Source organism: Anser brachyrhynchus (genome assembly GCF_964034855.1).
Source record: "Anser brachyrhynchus genome assembly, chromosome: 17".
Classification (NCBI taxonomy): Eukaryota; Metazoa; Chordata; class Aves; order Anseriformes; family Anatidae; genus Anser; species Anser brachyrhynchus.
This window is the reverse complement of record NC_137710.1, coordinates 13,241,032-13,250,469: the sequence shown is the minus strand read 5'-3', so window position 1 is coordinate 13,250,469 and position 9,438 is coordinate 13,241,032. Positions and strand designations below refer to the sequence as shown.

Below are 9,438 nucleotides of genomic sequence, written 5' to 3'. Positions count from 1 at the left end.
GCTTCATCCAAGCCAACAGAGACTGTCTGGATTAACATAAGGGCTGTTGGGAGGAATATCTCCTTGAAGCACATAGATGGCAACAGAGAAAGGAAAGCCAAATTGTGAAAAGCAGTATTACTGAACTCTAATATGAAGCAACGTTGTTTGGGTTTGTCATCTGTTTTACTTCTTTGCTGGATACACTACTTTGCTGAAGAGATCTCAGCATGAGTTGCAACTCACAAACTCAGCTGCTCATCTGGAAACCGATGGAGATTACTTGAGGTCAGGTACAGTGGCAGGTTGCTCACATACAGGATTTTACAAATATGTAAATAATTTCCTCTGTCATCGATGCAGGTATCTGTTAAAGGCATCACCATATTCAGGCTAATGAAAAGGAGTAGCAGGAGTGCTTGAAGCACTGTCACGTGCACACAAAAAGAGGCTGTCCTCTATCATTATTCTCAAAGACTGATTGATATGGGATTTGAGGCTAGAGCTTCTTGAATGGACTTACTATATTTGATTTTAAAAAGTAGTTTATGTGTCAAAGCAATTTCTTTTTGCATCCTGCAGTCATTGACACTGCTGAACCTGTCTGTTTTACTGCTCCATCACTGCACTCTTAATTCTATGCCACTGCTACAAAACATATTTCTAGTGAAGAAACCCATTTCCAGCTGAAATATAACACAAAGCTTCCACTACACTTACTTTGTAAGCATAAGTACCTATTTTTGAGATCATCAGGTGTATCAATAAATGTACCTACTCTTTGTAAGCATTCATTAAACCCATACTTAAACTGGGCTTTGAAATGGCAGAAAATTGCATGTTGGATTTATCATTAATGTGGGGCAAAGAGGAGAAGAGAAGGAAAAAGCATCGTCTAGTGTATGAATCAAAGAACAAGGAAGCTTTTTATTTCCCCATCCCTCATTTTTCAAGCAGTGGAGGTTGCAGTAAAGATGGAATGAAGTATCCCAGGGCACTCATGATAGTCATGACCAAATGTGTTAGATCTGAAACGTAACCCCAAACTTGAACGAGTGCTTACCCACTTCTAAATCCTTGACTATGTTTTCAAAATGTAAGTGTTACATGGCACGCTTTTCTTCGTGTTCCAAACTGCAGTGAAACATTGCGATCCCAATATGACTGTCCACTGCTGCTATCAAAGTCTCCTCTGATTTTGGTACAGTTATCTCTTGCTCCTTAATGGTGCTGCCTTTCCCCACATCAATAGTGATTAGTTATCGCTGCACATCAGCTTAGGTTTTCAAAATTGTTTTGAAAATTAGCAAGCAAATATACATATATATATTTATACCATGTGTTGTTACTGTCAGTCTTACAAACATGTGGAAATAGAAGTGTTTTAATAAATAAATAAATACATGAACTATTTTTAAAATACTTTGTGAAATGACAGGAAGGTTGCATTTTTTAACTTTTAAACTTCTGAGTTCCATATTACCCAAATGATCATTTTCTGCACTTGTGTAAAACAAAAATAGTTTTCCTCTTAAAAGATGAGATTTGGCACTCAGGGCAAAATTTTCCTCTCCAATCTGCAATGCAGATGCCTTAGCCGCAGAGCAGATTTCAGCTGCCTTTCTGCATTCATTTCATGCATAAAACTTTCACTGACATCTATGGGAGCTCCATGCACGGGCTCTGCTCAGACAACACAGAACAGGCCAGAGGGAAGAATATTCCTCTGGTTTACCTTGAATGCCCAGGACCAAGATCGAGACCAGGACTGAAGTCGGGCTGCTAGCAACCATTTTAAGCTGGTTCTTACGGGATAGGGAAATTTTCTTGGAGGAACTGTGAACAGTCTGTGGTCTGTTGGAGAAGTTGGCGAGGGTTCGCACACTTCTGTGACTAGCTTCTCTAATCTGACTTCATCACGAGGCAATAACTCTGCAAACCTGCTAGCTAAAATTTGCCGTTAGAGACAAATCCCTGCAGCCTGGGTTACGGGCAGGGCTGTTACCAGCATGTGGGAAGAATTAATTTCCCTACAGTGCTGCCTTAAAGATGTCTGCATTGCCTTCCATTAGCAGCTGGGCTGGAGCGGTTGGCTGGGGAAGCTGTCACTGTCCCTCCAATCCATCCTTTCTGTCACGTGCAGAGAATTCCAGAGGGAGGAGACCCCTGGGATGAAATGGGTCTGAATCCTTTCAGTATTTGTACTGGGGAAGGTAACTTTTCCTTCCCTTGTGTAGGAAGAACGTGTTAAAGCCAACGTCAGTTGCTGCTTCTGCGTGCCTCGAGGCAATGCAAGCAGGATTTTCTCTTTAAATCGCAGCTAATTAGAATGAATAAATCCAATGAAATAGCAGCAGTGAATATTAATTGGAATAAAATCCTAAATCTCACCTAGGTGTATGCTGGATATTCTGTTGAATTTTTTTTGTCCGTCCAGACTCATACAAATACATTTGTGTATGTGTGTGTGTCCATGCCTAAGGTAGCATGAAAAGCAAATTAAAAATCACAAATACCAGTGTAATTGTATTTTGGTAGTAATTTCCAGCAAAAGTATTTATGTAGCCATTTTGAAATCTGTGTCCTCCTCCCTAGAACACTTTATTTGAGAAAAGGTAGAGGGCAAGACAAGGCATCCAGTTCAGATTTCAACCCAGGCCATTCTGTGATTTCCATGACATATGCGGCAAATAGATAAAGATAGAGAGTGAAATTTTGAAAATATTTGTTGGAATGGGACCTGGGCACCTGGCAGTCCTCCTGAAAATCAGTGGGGCTTGGATGAATTTGTCAATTTTGGAAATGGTAGAAATTTCATTAGTAATTACAAATTTCATTAGTAATTACATTACTAATTTTGAAATGTTATTTCTCCTGTTGCAAGGACAAAAGTCAGTTCAGGGGACCTGATGAAACAAATCCACAGGAATTGGACTCTTCATGCATTGCAAACTGAAGAAAGGGCTAAATCCATGTGCTACAGATGCTTGCTGAGTGCAGTTGGATGCGTATTTCCAGGAACAGAAACTCACCCTACTGTAAGTCCTGTGCTCTTTGCTCTCCTTTGATTTCAATGAGACCATGCACGTGAGGACACAGTATTTTCAGGTCCACTTTCTAGATACGGCAATTTATTTATTTGTTAATGGTAAAATATGAAGAAGAAAATCAAAACGTATGCATTTTACCTGTGTTTTAATGATGCAGTACAAAATTCTTTTACCTAATTGTAACAAAGACAGGCAGTTCCCACAGTAATAACACTGGATGGGATTGAGGAGAGTAAAAGTCTTTCTGGAAAACAGATATTATAACATAAACTCATAGATTTTTTGTCGTATAGGAAGACTTTCTTTACATCTTACCACTGGCTTACTACTTAAAATACTGGCTTACTACCTAAAACTAATTTCCTTTACAGAACAAGCAATTTAAAATGCAGTATTACAAACACCTTTGTCTGGAATTCTGATCCTTAAAGATATATTATTTTTAAAATTCTTGGATGGGGCAAAAGACCTTTTAATTTAAGTGTTTGACTTGGTTCTACAGTTTCTGTTTGGTTGCTTCTCTATATATTTTTTCATAATGCTGGGCAAGTCACCTCTCTTTCATTCAAGCTCAAATTGGATGACAAGAGCTGGAGCACGCCTGCTGTCTTTGCCCCCTTCATAGCCTTAAAGAAAAGCCTCAGTAAGAAGGGAAGTGAACAATTAATTAACATCACTTGATCTGGCATTATTCATTCACTCAAAAAATTGCATGTGAGAGACAATAGGATGGAATGATCGAGGCTGATTAAATATGTGAAGTGCATCTTTTTCAAAGAGGTGGTGCTGGCTCAAGCTTTGAAAAGGTTTTGAGAGGTATTGCTTTGCTTACATGATTTATGTGTGGTTTGTTTTTTAATGCATTTCTGGTCTTCTCTATTCAATGGAAATGCTGAAAGAATCAAATTACCCTTTTCAAAGATAAAATAATACAAAAGGGGAAACAATTATTTTAAACCTCTTCCTTTTCAAGGTGTAATCAACGCAAAAGCTAAATACATTGCAGAAGGTATATTCTATTCTGCTGTTTGCAAAGTTATCGGTTCCAGTGTCCAAAGCAGCTTTGAGCTGTCTCTTCTCATACTCTAGGACAGCCTATCTCCTCTCCGGTGAATTTAGTGGAAGTCCTTGTGATCAGTGTGTCTACGAGGGCACATATTCCCATCCCCAGCCTGTTACTGCATTACACAAGAAATCTCCAATTTAGCCTCTAATCCTGGCAAGCATTTCTTGGACCATACCACTATCGTTTCATGTTGGCCAAGTTTAAAGGGGGAGGAGAAAATTAGCCAGCTGCTTTTAAAAACCCTCGGAGCATACTGTATTTACTGAGATGGGTAATAAAGACAAACTTTGGTTCTGTTGTTTTCATTTTGGATAAAGCCTGTGTTATGTTTCGGGAACAGAGATCACGTTTTCTTGCACTTGTGTCCTATGATTGGCGTCTTGCTTAAAGACTGTGAGGAATAATCTTGTGCTCCAAAGGAAGTTGGCAATAAAGTTTACTCTATAAAAAGAAACATGCAGTTAGGATACAGTTTCCTATTCTGAGTCAAAGCAGGGTGTCGAGTCAGAAATTCCGACCTAGAGGGTCAGGAAAGATTCCAGGACTTCCTGAATCACAACTGAAATGTGCAGCCACCCTCCTGTTCCCTTCCTTTCACCCTTTTGGCCCAAGTCCCACTGGGCTTACTACTCAGACTTATTTGATTCAAATCGCTGTATGGCTGGTGCTTAATGTGAATACATACCGTGCTTTCCCCGTGCTGTCGCTTCTCCTCATGTGTCAGCTGAGTACTCTTGTTTCTTCTCTACACGCTGTGCATGTGACCAGTTTCCCCGATATTTAGGAGACTTTTTCATACCTAAACCACAGGAGACACTAAACCCTACCTTAAACTGATGTAGATAACAACTCTTGTTGTTTCCAATGTCTTTGCTCATGACATTTCACTTGTAAAACAGAAATACTAATGAAGCTCTTTGGATAGGGATTTTATTCCATACTCACTTTTTTGTTAGAATTATTTTGAAAACACAACTTTTTAAACAAAGATTATTTTCTCCTTTAAAAACCTTTGGACATTAGAACAAAAGCATGCACTTTGTTTCCGTGTGATCATATTTACAATAAAGACAGCTCAAGGTGCTGTCTTTATTACATGGCAGAGCGTTCTGTATTGGCTGCGACTTTGCAGACACATTTGTGTTGGGAACTTTCCTCACTTCTCTGTTTCTACGTGTAGATGCTTGGCAACTTAACCAGAGAATAGGAAATATTTCTCATAGTTTTCATTCTCACGTCGTTCTGGCTCCCAAATATATGGTCACAAAGTAATATAAGAAACCATAAATGATACATGCAGTGTATAACATTGTTCTGTAATACTTTATGATGTGAAGAAGTGAAATTTCAAATCTGCCTGGAAAGAAGGCAAAGTATAAAATGAATTAATATCTCTTGTAATGTAGAACTGCTTAAATTTGATGAAGTGGAGCTAGTAGGACTGACTTACATGGATGGTTTTACTGAGTCATTTATTGTATCCCATCCTCCTGGTCTTCTAACATGATTTCTTTCTCTCCACCGTTATGCAAACAGCACATGCAAAGGATGAAATGTTCAAATGTAAAGATAATGCAGTAATTAGCGAAGACAATAGGCACCTAAAAAAGAGAAGAAAATCTAAAAGATGAAATAAAGTTAGAAGGGAAATTAACTTGTAGGTAAGTAAATTCATGAGATGAGCAAATTCACTGAAGGATTGATTGGGGGTTCTGTGGTTCGAAGAGCATTCTTTTGCAAGGTGCCTACCACGATGTCATTAGGTAAAGCAGTAAGTGGTAAAACAAGGCAAAATAAGTCAGTGCCTTAATCACCAGGCTTTAATAATTCTCCTTCTCTTTTGCCCAGTGTATCTTTCACTCTGCCGCACAATGGACTATCATCAAAGGATGGGTGGAGAACACTTCACCTAGAACACCCTGTAATTTAGCAGTTAGGTCATTTTCATGGGAGATGCGGGTTTGAACCTCCACAGGCAGATGTCTCCCACTTCCTTGTTACTGGATTAAAAGGGGACATTACCCCACTGTCTTAAGAAAATATTTTCTAGAAAAAGACCTTAGGTTCCTAAACTTGAGAAGAATGTTCTTGGCTGGGGATCCAGTTGCATCAGAGTTGAGCAAAGGTGGCCATGAAGGTCAACGTCTTGTTTCTGAGGACCAAGAGGTATCCAGCCTTGTTGAAGGGAGAGACTTTGTACCATGGCTTTCTTCAGTGTTTCCCGCTGGCTGGGCTAAGAGTCCTCTCAGCAACACGTTATCTTCTGTGACTGCCTTTCTGAGGAACTAAACTTCCTTCACGAATGTATGTCCTGAACACATGCCTGTGGACGCCTTTCTGGAAGAAGAGTGCCTTCTTTCAGACAGGCTCACGCGTCAGCCTAAGTTCATTGTAAATCTAGCCCTCAGTGCTTTTCCTGTCAGATTAACTTGTCTGGTAGCTCTCAGGTGTAGACCAAACCAACTAAGTATGATGCCAGCACCTCAAGCTCTTGATTCTTCTCTGCTTTTTTCAGCAGGAAGATGTGAAGTGGTCCTGAATCAAAGACATACTATTCTACACTGACTTGGCACATCTGTATGGGGCACGTGTTTGGATAACACGGAATCTAGCCTTTATTCTTCCTTGACATGAAAAAACCTGCATCCCAAATCCAATGCCATGCTGAAAAAACTATCTCAAGCTTCTTCCCCATTCAGGATAGTGGCAGTTGTTTACCTTTCTTATTTCTCATTTGCTATGCAGCAGCCAAAAAGATGTCAAACTGTGAGAGCGAGCATGGGATGGCAGTCTCTCCTTTACTGCTTTTACTACTAGCATATGCAGGTTATTTTAGATGATGATTCCTTTGCAGGAGAAACAATGAAGTGCATGAATCAAACGTTTTCACAGCGGTTGAAAACTATACATTGGCAACAAATGGGAGCGGGAAAACATTAAAGCCAATGTAGTAATAACAGGCAGGGAAAAAAGAGAGAGATGGGGTGGAAGATAACAAGGTGTTGGGTAGAGCGCACAAGCTGAACAGGAAAAATTAGACGAGGAAAGGAATGTGAAAAAATGGAGAGGTAAAGGTTGAGGAATCTGTCTGGCCAGGTAAGTAAGCTGTAAGAACTGCAGACTGACCTCAGATGAGATATAATATGTATTTTCACAACATCTTAATAATAGTAGTGAAGCAATGGGATTGCACAATGGTCTGAGAAATGGATGCTTCTAACACTGATTTCTAGCACCTGGCTTTGCATTGTGGTGGCCAGGAAGCCTCTCTCCGTGCAGTAGGATACACCAATGTTTGGGTGTGCAGGGGACCAGCAGATGCCTTGCAGCTGCCTTCCGTGAGCCTGGCCACTTCTGAGCTTCAGCTTCTGTGGTGCTTTTGAGTTGAATCTCCATTCGACTCTTCTGTGTCCTTTACGTTTGAGTTTCTTTTATCTGAGCTGCTTTTATGCAGGTGAAGGAAAAGGTTTGGTGTCCAGCACTTAAGTGAAATTTTATGGCTTGAGGTTTTCATATAGCTTGTTCAAGGAGTTTAAGGCACATGGCCAAACACACAGCTGATCTGTGTTTTGGTTGTACAAATGTCCCTGTGTTGAAACCTGAAGAGCTTTTTCTTTTCCTGTTCTTATCCTGGAAACTACTCTTAAATCTGTGTCCAACAGATGGCCCCTCTGCGTTCACTGACGGACTTAGGGCTCGTTGTGGGCTGGAGTGACCATACTGCAAAACCCCCAAACCAACCGCGCATTTCCCGAAGGCAAAGGTTGAAGACTCAGAGTTTGTGGGCCCATTTTTGTGGTGTGCCCCTGTGGTGAAGGATCAGACCGATAGCATTTGCTTCACAAGTGATACCAGTGCATATGCCTAAGCACTGCCTTTCCCACTGAGCACAGCTTTCCTTTATTCCCCTTTTACATCACGCTTGCCTTTTCTTTGTTGTTTGTTTGGGCACAGAATCTCTTATACACGCAGTCACTTCATAAATCCTGCAGAGGATTGCCTTTTTTTGTTTTTCCCTTTTGAACCTGAAGGCATAATGTAGCACGTTTCACAGCCACAGCCTTACTGATCTGAAAACCTGCTGGTGACACTCACGTGCAGTTTGCCCTGCAGCTGAATTAACCCAGGTCTGTAGGAGAAAAGCGCAGACCTTGAGCTGCTCTGCTTTTCCCTTTCGGTGTACCTAAGCCACTTTAAAACACGGCAAATTTATAACGTGTGGTGTCATCTCACAGCCTCTGCCAATGAATGTAAATGGCGTAAAGAGCATGTGGAACAGATGGAATGAGACATGCACGTAAAGAATTAAAGTATTTGTGAGGGAATTTGGCAAGGATATTGGAATGCTTCAAGCTCTGTGTACGGGGGTGGCGAGAGGGAGACCGGGATGAGTTGGGGGGGGCTGTATTCTGGTGATCCATTTCTTTCAGAAACAATATGTGACCTATTTCTGTAATTGTGCTAAACACAGCAACACATATTCCTTTTTTTCCCTGCTCCTGATACCTTTCCAAGAAGCTTGACAACTTCTTTACGTGGAGAAAATGTTTCCTTTGGGAAGAGATGTGAGGTAGTTGGTTTTTTTTTCTTTTTTTTTTTTCCAAATACTAGAGGAAATGAAGAATAGCGAAGAGAAAAAAACAAAACAAAACATGAGGAGAAACAGAGTGACGTGTTGCACTGTCAGTAGTAGTGCACTTACCTGTGCCCCATGCAAGAAAGTGGCATAAGCAGCGAAGGAAGTATTAGGTTAATGCAGTTGTTAAATTCACTTTTGTGAAATGACTTAGGTTTTTAATCTGTAAATGGTCTCGAGTATTGACTTAGCCTGTTTTTAAAATTACTTTTTAGGATGCGTTGGCCACACACAAACAAGAGAGCTTTTTGAGTGGCTAATCAAATTGGAAAGGAAGAAGTGACATAAAGAAAAGCCAATGGAGAGTGGAATAAAAAGCAATAGGCTTTTACAGACCCATTCCTTTCGTGCTTCCCATAGGTATACCTGGGGACTAACATGTTCAACCAGTTCATTGCGTAGCCCTTACCTTGGAAGGTACTTCTGGAAGCTCTTGACCACAGCTTGGATTTTTTTGAGAGCAGTCTTGCAGGGAGCTGCCTGCTCAGCTGCAAGCCACTGGTCACACACTCACACAGCTTTCGGTGACATCCCAGTCTGAATCACTTCAAGCCAGGTCTGTAACCTTCAGCCTCCCTTTCTCAGTGAGGGGTAATAGGAGCACTAAGTCTGGATAAAGGTCTTGTTCACAGCTAATATCGTACAAGTGAAGAGAAGGTTTCTTCCAGCCTCAGGAAAAGCAGACACATTAACTGAAAAGATTTCTG

At 40.7% G+C, this 9,438-nt stretch overlaps 1 protein-coding gene across 5 annotated transcripts in view; it reads left to right on the top strand.

Annotated features, from left to right (window-relative positions):
- The window catches only part of LOC308179437 (uncharacterized protein), a 131,272-nt gene that overhangs the window by 109,762 nt on the left and 12,072 nt on the right, over positions 1–9,438 (top strand). For all 5 annotated transcript variants that reach the window (XR_013940367.1, XR_013940368.1, XR_013940369.1 and 2 more), the window contains one exon: positions 2,864–3,017. The gene's annotated coding sequence lies outside the window, so the exon portion shown is untranslated. The remainder of the gene's footprint in view (positions 1–2,863; positions 3,018–9,438) is intronic.